The following is an 11,843-nucleotide window of genomic DNA, read 5'->3' as shown; positions in this document are numbered from 1 at the left end:
GTACAAGTCAGCAACATATAAAGACGGTCCCTACCCAACAATGGGCTCCGTTGCTTACCATGTGTGGAGCACTGAATTAAGCACTTGGGAGAGCACAGTGTAATGGAGTTAGTAGGCATAGTCCCTGCCCACAACTTGGTCTCTGCCCTTGTGGACTTTACAGTCCAATAAGGGAGCTGGTCAGCATAAACTGATGAGTAAAATAATGTGAGCATAGATTTCAATAGGTGAACACAAGTGATAAATCCATAACGCAAATAAATATGCACACTAACTATGAATGTCGAGGTGACCGAATGGATGGAATGACTGGAATGGATTTCCCTGTGGGGTATTCCCTATTTATTTATTTTTTTTCAGGAAATGGGGAATGCCTCATGGGAGAAGGTGGTTTCTGTGGGGGACAGGAACTGTGTCCAACCTGATTACCTTGTATTTACCCCAGCACTTAGCACAGTGCATGGCACATAGTAAGAGCTTAATACCACAATTTTAGAAATTATTTGAAGAGAAGACAAAACTGAGGCTACAGAGATGGGGAGCCATGATGAACAGGTTGTGGGGTTGGGAGGGAGGGAGGGAAACAGACCAGATATGATTTTCCCACTTTCATTCATTCATTCATTCAATTGTATTTATTGAGTGCTTACTGTGTGCAGAGCACTGTACTAAGCGCTTGGGAAGTACAAGTTGGCAACATATAGAGATGGTCCCTACCCAACAGTGGGCTATTTGAAAGCTCATGTTTAAAAGTCCTAGTCCAAGGTCCATATTACTGCTCTTCCCTTACCCCCTACACCCTTTTGAAATTCTCTCACATATCTATTAATTGATCACTTACTGTGTGCAGACCACTGTACTAAGCACTTGGTAGAGTACAATGCAGCAGACTTGGTAGACACACTGCCTGCCCACAAGGGGCTCACTATCTAGAGGGAGAGACAAAGAAAAGACTTCTCACTCCAAGAAACAGCCACACACATGCTTTAGGTATATAGATTTTGTTTTGTATTTTCTATTAGTGTTGACATTTGTATAGCTCACAGAATGGCTAGGGTAAGTCATTGGAAAAGAGGCCCTAGGTACAAGGTTTAAGATATACAGATTGTCCATGTTTGAGGAGCACCTGGTGCTTTACAAATAAAAATGATTACTTCAGACCCCTCTTAATCTATTAATCAATATAAAAAGTTGGCTGGGTTGCACTGTTTAAAAATGACTTTGCATTTTAGTAAAACACTCTCTATCAATCCCAGGTAACAAAGCCATTTTCTCCATTAGAAATAAGCACACATGTACAAATGTGTTGATTATGTTAAATGCTGGTGAAATCCCACAAGTTCTAGCCTTGTTACCGATCCTTGGGGAAATCATTCAACAGAAAATGGCATGTCCAAAACAGCTGGGCTTCAGAGGTACCTTGAGTATTTTCAATGGCTTCAAGTTTTAGCAGTTGGGATTCCCTCACAGACTGATTCAAGGTGCCTAGTATTTAAAATATTGTTCTGGGGTAAAGATTCTGAACTTTGTGCCTCTGAGTCTGTTTGGCTCCTATGGATATTTCTTCAAACCCCTTCCTGTTTTAGCAAAACTAAGACAATATTGCCCTGTTCTGCAGGTGCTACTTTCCTTTGAAAAGAAGGTTACTTTTAGAAGTTATATAATTGAAAGAATAGATAATCAGTTCTCAATAGATGATATTTACTGAGCACTTACATTGTATGGAGCATTGTACTAAGCACTTGGAAGGGTACAATACAACAGAGTTGATAGATCTCTAGACTGTAAGCCTGTTGTGGGCAGGGATTGTCTTTACTGCTGTATTATACTTATACTGTATTTATACTTTATTATACTTAGTACAGTGCTCTGCAAACAGAAAGTGCTCAATGAATATGATTGAATGAGTGTATTCCCAGCCGACAGAGAGTTTACAATCTAGAGGGGGAGACAGACAAAAATATAAATAAATTACAGCTATGTACAAAAGTGCCGGGGTTTAGGGGGAAAGGAGAAGCGGTGAATAAAGGGGCAATCCAAGTGCAAGGGTCATGCAGAAGGGAGTGGAAGATGAAATGAGGGCTTAGTTGGGGAAGGCTTCCTGCAGGAGATATGTTTTTAATAAGGCTTTGAAGGTGGAGAGAGTGATCGTCTGTTGGACTTGAAGAGAGAGGGAGCTCCAGGCCAGAGGCAGGATGTGGATGAGGGATTGGTGACAAGATAGATGAAACTGAAGTACAGTGAATAGGTTGGCATTCGTGGAGCAAAGTGTGCATGCTGAGTTGTAGTATGACATCAGTGAGGTAAGATAAGAGGGGGCAAAGTGACTGCTTTAAAGCCTATGGGAAGGAGTTTCTGTTTGATGATGAGGGCAATCACTGGAGGTTCTTCAGGAATGGGGAAACATGGACTGAATGATTTTGTAGAAAAATGATCTGGGCAGCAGAGTGAAGTATGGAGTGGAGTGAGGAGAGAGAGGAGGCAGGGAGGTCAGCAAAGAGGCCCTCTCAGGAGTCAAGGCAGGATAGGATAAGTGCTTGGTTAAACATAGTAGCAGTTTGGATGGAGAGAAAAGGGCAAATTTCAGTGATATTATGAAGGTAGAACCGATGGGATTTGGTGACAGATTGCATGTAATAGTTGTGGTATTTAAGTGCTTACTATGTGCCAAACACTGTACCAAGCGCTGTGGTAGATACAAGATTTTACATGGGGCTCGCAGTCTAAGTAGGAGCGAGAACAAGTATTGAATCCCCATTTTGCAGACGATTTAACTGAGGCCCAGAGAAGTAATGTGACTTGCCCATGGTCACCCAGCAGGTATGTGGCAGAGCTGGAATTAGAACTCAGGTCCTTTGACTCCCAGGTCCATGCTTTTTCTGCTAGGCCAAGTTGTCTCTCTATATGTGCGTTGAATTTGAGAGATTAGTTGTGGATAATGTCACTATACCCAGGCTGCACACTTTGCTCCTTTAACACAACCTACTCACTGTGCCTCACTCCTAACTCTCTTGCTATTGACTCCTTGTTCACAGTCTTCCACCTGGTTTGAACTCTCTCCCCCTAAAGACCTGACAGACCCCTACTCTCCCCATCTTCATAGCCCTACTAAGATCCCGCTGCATCACTTAGCACTTGACTCCATTCTCTCTAACCAGTTGGGATACTCAACCATTTCTCTCTCACTCCCTCACAGCACTTATGTACATATCAATCAATCAATCAGTGATATTTATTGAGCACTTATTATGTGCAGAACTCTGTAATAAGCACTAACATAGCCTTTCACTCAGTTTCTTCTCGTCATTAATTTATTTTAGTGCTTGTCTCCCCCTTCTAGATTGTAAATTGGATCCATCTACTTGGTTGTACTCTCCCAAGCACTTAGTACAGTGCTCTGCACACAGTAAATACTCAATGAATACATTTGGCTGATTGACTGACAAATGTAGAAGAGGCCAGAAGAATTGTCCTGTTGAAAAATCCCAGAATTTACATAGTAAATTTTATCTGAAGAGCTCAAGTGTATAAACATCATAATAAAATAAAATGCCTTGGATTTATATAGCATATGCATCCGCCCCCCCGGCCAGAAATGATTTTATTTATCTCCACTCTTGGAAAGAAGTTCAAATGGATGAACAATGAACCAAAGAAAGCTATTGCCCCCTGACAATGCGACCTCATGTTCAATAGTACTAATGTTTGTTAAGCACTTACTCTGTGCCAGGCACTGTTTTAAGTGCTGGGGTAGATGCAAGATAACTGGGTTGGACACAGTCCCTGTCCCACCTGGGGCTCCCAGTCTTAATCCCCATTTTACAGAGGAGGGAACGGAGGTACACAGAAGTTAAGTGACTTTCCTAAGGTCACACAGCAGACAAGTGGTGGAGTCAGGATTAGAACCCATGACCTTCTGACTACCAGGCCTGTGGTCTACCCACTAGGCCAAGCTGCTTCTCTAATACCAAGCTGAAGGGCAGCCTATGGTGATGTATAACTTTCTACTTGACTGAGAGACCTGGCTGCCATAGACAGCACCTCATAATAATTCTGGTATTTGTTAAGCACTTACTATGTGCACGGCACTGTAGTAAGCACTGGGGTGGATACAAGCAAATGAGGTTGGACACAGTCCTTGTCCTACTTGGGGCTCACTGTCTTAATCCTAATTTTACAAATGTGATAACTGAGGCACAGTGAAGTGACTTGTCCAAGGTCTCACAGCAGATATGTGGCAGAGCTGGGTTTAGAACTCAGGTCCTTCTGATGCTCAGGCCTGCGCTTTCTCCACTAGGCCAGGCTGCTTGTCTCAAGCAGTTTCATCAGTGTCAACCTCAATCCACACAACATCAGTGGACAAGGCAGTAACATCAATTATGTAATCCTTGAATGCAGTTAACTCATCAGCAGTGAGATCATGCTGAAAGGAGCACAGCTATACGGGGCGACATGTGAGAGAAGAATGGATAAGAGCAGCAAACTCATAGCTCCAGTATGGTGTACTGAAATAGAGCATAAACAGGATGAATGATTTTAAAGATACACATTCCCAGTATGGGTTGGCAGCAGATTTCAGAGTCACATGACCCTGAGATGTGGCAATTAGCTTTTCCTTCTTTTAGTAAGAATCTTTAGAAAAAACAGAAATGCAAGAGCTCGTAAAATATTAGAGTAGTAAAATGTACAATAAGTGGCAGTCTTACTTTCAGTCACAATCACATTCATGAGTAGGATATCAATATCGATATAAAGGGTAGACGTTTATTTGCATGCACAGATTAGCACAAGAACAGGTATAGAAATGGGTTAAGGAGTTTATCCAAGATTGCAGTCACTGGTGAAATAATAATTGTGATATTTGTGTTCTTTCCTGTGGTATTTGTTAAGCACTTACTATGTGCCAGGCACTGTACAAAGTGCTGGGGTAGATACAAGCTAATCAGGGTGGACACAGTCCCTGTCCCACATGGGCCTCAAAGTTTTAATCCCTATTTTACAGATGCGGTAATTGAAACAAGGAGGAGTTAAGTGACTTGCCCAAGGTTACCCAGCAAACAAGTGATAAATCTGGGATTAGAATCCAGGTCCTTTAGACTCCCAGACCCGTGCTTTATTCACTAGGATACAATGCTTCTTGTTACGTCCCTACTCTGTGTCAAGTACTGTTCTAAACACTGGGATAGATACAAGATTGAGAGCAGGGAATGTGTCTACCAACTTTGTACTTTTGTACTCTCCCAAGATACTGCACCCAGTGCTCAATAAATATCATTGATTAATTGATATGGGCAGGAAATCTGTTTATTGTTATACTTTACTGCCCCAAGTGCTTAGTAAAGTGCTCTGCACACAGTAAGTGCTCAATAAATATGATTGAATGAATGAATAATCAAGTTATCACACTTTCTGCTCCATATGGGTTTCACAGTCTAAGGGGAAGATGGAATAGATGTTGAGGAAACAGGCATGGAGACATCAAGTGACTCGCTAAAGGTCACATTGCAGACAAGCGGCAGAGCTAGGATTAGAACCCAGGTCCTCTGACACACAGGCTCTTTCCACTAGGCCATGTTGCTTCTGGAATTAGTATTAGATCTCAGATCTGAAAAGCAGCCTAGCCTAGTAGAAAGTAATAGCCCTGAGAGTCAGGTGACCTGAGTTCTATCCAGGCTCCACCCTTTGCCTGCTGCATAATATTAGGTAAGTCACTTAACTTCTCTTTGCCTCAGTTTTCCCATCTGTAAAATAAAGGATATTACTGTTCTCCAACCTACTGTGAGCCCCAAGTGGTACAGGAACTGAATTGGTTACCCTGTATCTACCCTAGTGCTTGGCATTGTGCTGGCATATAGGAAGTGCTTAACAAATATTATTATTATCATTATTATTATTGTTAGTATTGTTAGTATTTTGTCTTGAAGCACAATTAAGAACTCTTGGCACTAGACTTCTTGTCCATTGAAATTATTTCGATAATTGAATCAGTGCTACACTTTTCTTTTGCTATGGCGTCCTGCCAATTGATGAGGAATTAACAATGAGTATGTTTAAAGGCATGGGAGGGGAAAGATATCAAAAGGAAAAGAGAAACATGTACTAGTAAAATATCAGTGATGGTCTTTAAGCCCAATCATACACATCATTCATTCAATCATATTTTATTGAGTGCTTACCGTGTTCAGACCACCGTACTAACTGCTTGGGAGAATACAACAATAAACGGACACATTAGCTGTCCACAATGAGCTTACAGTCTACATCATAATTAATAGAGAAGAGAAATTAATCAGAGAAGGTCTTCTTAGGGGATATGATTTCCAAAGGGCTTTGAAGAGGAGGAGAGCTATGATCTGGTGGATTTAAAGAGGGTGGGAGTTCCAGGTAGGAGTGAAATATGTTTAAGACGTCTGTGGCAGGAGAGGTGAGAAAGAGGCATGGTGAATACGTAGCTTGAGAGGAAGCAATTGGAGGTCCTCGGTGTTTAGTCCTGTGTCCCCTTCTGTTCTCAATCTACACTTGGTCCTTTGGAGAACTCATTCACTGCCGTGGCTTCAATTACCATCTCTACAGAGATGATTCCCAAATTTACCTCTCCAGCCCTGATCTCTCTCTGCAGTCTTGCATTCCTCTTGCCTTCAGGACTTCGCTACTTGGATGTCCCACAGACACCTCAAACTTAATAAGTCCAAAAGAGAACTCATCTTCCCACCCAAATCCTGTTCATTCCCTGATTTTCCTATTGTCTTGTCTTATGCCGTTGAGTTGTTTCCAACCCATAGCGACCCCACGAACACACCTCTCCCAGAATGCCCTGCTTTCCATCTGCAATCGTTCTGGTAGTGTATCCATAGAGTTTTCTTGGTAAAAACACAGAAGTGGTTTACCATTACCGACTTCCGTGAAGTAAACTCGAGTCTCCTCCCTCGACTCTCTCCCATGCCGCTGCTGCCCAGCATGGGTGAGTTTTGACTTGTAGCAGATTCCTTCCACTCGCTAACCACTGACCAAGCTAGGAATGGAATGGTTAGGCCTCTGTTTGACTCTCCCTCCCATAGCCAAGACTGGTAGAGTCCTGGAAACTCTCTAGATGTGATGCTGAGAGGGGCATTTTCCTATTACTGTAGACAGTAGCACTCTCCTCCCTATGTCACAAGCCCCTAACTTTGGCAATATCCTAAACTCATCTCATTCAACCCACATATTCAATCTGCCATCAATTCCCGTTTGTTCTACCTTCATCATAAAATTTGCTCTTTCCTCTCCATCCAAACTGCTATTATTGCTAATCCAAACACTTACTCATATCCTGCCTTAACTACTTAGTCAGTCTCTTGCTGACCTCTCGGCCTTCTGTCTGTGTCCACTTCAATCCATACTTCAGTCTGCTGCCTGGATCATTTTTGTACAAAAATGTTCAGTCCTGGTCTCCCCAATCTTTAAGATCCCCCAGTTGTTGCCCATTCACCTCTGCATCAAAGAGAAACCCCTTTTAAAAATTTTTTGTAATGGCATTCATTAAGTGCTTACTATGTGCCAGGCAACTGTACTAAGCACTGGGGTAGATACAAGGTAGGATGCAGTCCATGTCCCACATGGGGCTCACGGTCTTAATTCCCATTTTACAGATGAGGTAACTGAGACATAGAGAAGTTAAGTGACTTGCCCAAGCTCACACAGCAGGCAAGTGGCAGAGCTGGGAGTAGAACCCAGGTCCTTCTGACTCCTGAACCCATGCTCTATCTATTAAACCACACTGCTCTTCTCTGACTCCTTATATGCCTTACCATCGGCTTACCATCAGCTCACACCCTCCTATCTTACCTCACTGATTTCCTACTGCAACCGAGCCCACACACTTCACTCCTTCAGTGCCTACTACAGTGCTAGAAAAGCCGTGTTACTCAGTGGAAAGAGCACCAGCTTGGGAGTCAGAGGACATGGGTTCTAATCCTAGCTCCGCCACTTGTCTGCTGTGTGACCTTGGGCAAGCCACTTAACTTCTCTGTGCCTCAGTTACCTCATCTGTAAAATGGGGATTAAGACTTTGAGCCCCTTGTGGGACAACCTGATTACCTTGTATCTACCACAGCACTTAGTGCTTGGCACATAGTAAGCACTTAATAAATACCATTATTATTATTATTATTATTATTATTATTATTATTATTATTATTATTACTTATTTACAGCACCTTGATCTCTTCTATCTCACAGCTATCCTTTGCCCATGTCCTCCCTCTGACCTGGAACTCCCTTTCCATATATGGCAGACCACCATTCTCCCGAGCTTCAAAGCTTTATTAAAATCACAATTCCAATAAGAAGCCTTCTTCACTAAACCTTCATTTCCCTGCTCCTTCTCCTTTATGCATTACCATTGGACCTGGATCTGACCCTTTAAACACTTGATATTCACCCCACCCTTAGTCCCACAGCCCTTATATACATATCCATAATTTATTTATTTATGATAATATCTCTCTCCCCATCTAGGCTGTAAGCTCCTTGTGGGCAGAAACCATGTCTACTAACTCTGTTGAATTGTACTCCCCCTAGCTCTTGGTACAGGACTCTGCACAAAGTAAGCACAATAAATGCCATTGATTGTTGGTGTAATCATAATAAAAAATATAATAATGATGTTATTTGTTAAGCACTTACTGTGTGCCAGATACTGTACTAAGCATGGGGAAGATACAAGCAAATCGGGTCGGACACAGTCCCTTGTCCCAAATGGGGTTCATAGTCTCAATTCCCATTTTACAGATGAGGTAACTGAGGCACCGAGTAGTTAAGTGACTTGCTCAAGGTCACAGAGCAGACAAGTGGTGGAGCCAGGATTAGAAACCCATGACCTTCTGACTCCCAGGCCTATGCTCTATCCACTTCGCCATGCTACTTCGCTGTACAGTGGGAGAAGAGAGTGGATAGGTAGTTTCTGTTTGATGTGGAGAACAGTTTGAGGATTGGGGAGATGTGTGCAGAAGGATGCTTTAGAAGAATGATCTGGGCAGTAAGCAAAGTATGAACTGAAGAGGGTGGAGACTAGGAGCAGGGAGACCCATGAGGAGTCTGATACAGTAGTCAAGCTACGATATGACAAGGGTCTGGGCAAGCATGGTGGTGGTTTGGTTGGAGAGGAAGTGGCAGATCCTGGAAATGTGGAGGAAAGCCAACAGGATTTGTCAACAAACTGAATATGCTTTCAATTGCTTCACACACACCCAATTAAGAGGCCCAATAAATACTACTGTTGATGTTGCTAATAAAGCCCTCTATAATCTAGATACCTGTAGGTGGAAGAGTATCAGTAGTTACTATTAGTTTTTCCTACCAAAGGGTCAATTTGATTGTATCCCATTATGTGTAGGATGTTATTTCATCAAAAACAAAATTAACAAAAGAATCCAGAATGGCTACATGATAAATTTAAGAGAAATGTTCTTTTGAGGTTGGTTCCTTTAACTGCCATAAATATAAAATGGGGAAAAGGAAAACTTCATGGATCCTGAGACTTAGTATTATAGTTTGGCTTTCATGCAAATTACAGTCTAATACTAAGCAAAGCAGTGAGATGGATAGCCTGTCAAATCTTTCATCAGAACTATGCTTAGGGGTTGCTGTAATTTCATGTGCTGCTACTAATTAAAGGGGCGGGTTCTTCAAAGACTCCTGAAGCTTGGCCCCTCTGCATCTCAGTACTCCAGAGGTTGTCAGAGGATTTGAGCTCTAAATGGTTCTGTTTGTCTAGCAGGCAAATATTGGATGTAATATTCAAACAAATATTCCCATTGAAGGGAGTGGGCATCAGTAAGAACACTTACTTTACCTACCAAATTACCACTTACATTGTTCTCAAAAATTTATCACAATGGTAGTCAACTCCTCAAGTCTACTTTAGCTAAATCCTGCTCTTCTGCCTCCTTAGTTTGCGTCACTAAATGTTTGTTCCTCTCTGCTGTTGCATCAGCCTAATACCGATCATTACCGAACATCCTGTCTGAAGTGCTTGGAGTAGACTATTTTAGTGTTTGGTGCATAAGCAGTGTTTTTCTTGTTTTTTGTTTTTTTAGATACCAGAAAACATTCAATAGGCTCTTATAAATAGAACCTGGTACAACATGAACAGAATGTCCATTCTTATTTCTCTGAATGTCGTATTCAATTTAGTGGCAGTCCTAACCCGCAACCTTTTCACCTACGGCCTGGGAAAGAGAAGAAAAAAACAAAAATTAACTCATCTTGATAAATGCACTTGGCAACCTAGATTAGAACCCTGATTTGTTCATTTGATCTAAAGAAGATAAGGAAGCTGCCTAAAACCTGACCCTCCTTGTTTCCTTTAGAGCTTTTCTTTTTTTAAAGGCCCTGGCTGGGTTTAGAGTGGGTCGATGGTGGGAAGATCTTTGAGAAAAAGGAAGTTGTCTTTCTTGATTAATCCTGTCACCCCACCTTATGGCACCAGCTCATTGCAGTAATTAACAGCTTTAATTGAATAACTAATTAATTAGAGGCAGCACCCTGGGCACTTCAGGCAGCGTCGGATAGGAAGATGGAAAGCCTATAGCTTGGAAACAGAATTTGACGAAGTCCTTCTACTCCAGAAAGTTTTCAAATATCCAACGTACAAGGATTGCTCTAAAAATGCCTCCTGATAATAATAATAATAATAATAATAATAATAATGGCATTTGTTAAGTGCATACTATGTGCAAAGCACTGTTCTAAGTGCTGGGGGGGATACAAGGTGATCAGGTTGTCCCACGTGGGGCTCACAGTCTTAATCCCCATTTTACAGATTAGGTAACTGAGGCTCAGAGAAGTTAAGTGACTTGCCCAAGGTCACACAGCAGACATGTGGCGGAGCCGGGATTAAAACCCACATCCTCTGACTCCCAAGCCCATGCTCTTTCCATTGAGCCATGCTGCTTCTCCAACCGATCCATTCATCTGTAGAAATGAGGCATATTTATAGTGGCCAGGACTATTTAATACTCTTTATCTAAGTCTCTGATGCTTAGTAATAATAATAATAATAACAATAGTGGTATTTGTTAAGCACTTACTATGTGCCAAGCACTGTCTTAAGCGCTGGAATAGATACAAGGCAATCAGGTTGTCTCATGGGGGGCTCACAGTTTTAATTTCCATTTTGCAGATGAAGTAACTGAGGCACAAGAAGTCAAGTGACTTGCCCAAAGTCATACAGCAGACAAGTGGCGGAGTCGGGATTAGAACCCATGTCCTCTGACTCCCAAACCTGTGGTCTTTCCACTAAGCCACGCTGCTTCCGGTGAAGTTGAAAATTGAGGCTATTGCCAGATAATTTGTACAAAGGCATCCTGCCTTAACCAAAATATCGAGGTAATTGAGGAAGATAATATTCAATCAATTGTATTTATTGAGCGTTTACTGTGTGCAGAGCACTGTACTAAGCACTTGGGAAGTACAAGTTTATTCTCTTTTACATCAGTGATCCGGACACTTGTTCAACCCTCCTTCATGTGGTACTGAATAGAGGATCTAGGCAAAAATTAGTGTTTGCACCGACAGGAACTGGCACTTACTCCTAATACACCCCAGAACAAATTAAACCCTGCTGTAGGTCAGTTTATTCCAATGAGGTGGTACAATATCCTTCCTCATCCATTCACAATATTTACTGAGTGCTTTCTTTATGTATGAAAAGCACTGTACTAAGTGCTAGAGAGAGTACAATAGAGTTGTTAGACACCATCTCTGCCCCCAAGGACAGAGAGAAGAGAGAAGTCAGAAGTGAGAAAAAACGGTGAAGAACAGCAGATGTAAAGCATTTATTTATACTAATGTCTGTCTCTCCC

General features: G+C 41.9%; 1 non-coding gene across 1 annotated transcript; it reads right to left on the bottom strand.

The window, feature by feature from the left end:
- Positions 1-6,971: 6,971 nt before the first annotated feature.
- LOC119926188 lies at positions 6,972-7,108 on the bottom strand. The gene has a single exon (XR_005450085.1). It is a non-coding gene; the product is annotated as a small nucleolar RNA SNORA7 (small nucleolar RNA).
- Between the last annotated feature and the right edge of the window lie 4,735 nt (positions 7,109-11,843).

Source organism: Tachyglossus aculeatus, chromosome 3 (genome assembly GCF_015852505.1).
Source record: "Tachyglossus aculeatus isolate mTacAcu1 chromosome 3, mTacAcu1.pri, whole genome shotgun sequence".
Taxonomy (NCBI): domain Eukaryota; kingdom Metazoa; phylum Chordata; class Mammalia; order Monotremata; family Tachyglossidae; genus Tachyglossus; species Tachyglossus aculeatus.
This window is presented reverse-complemented; position numbering and strand designations above follow the sequence as displayed.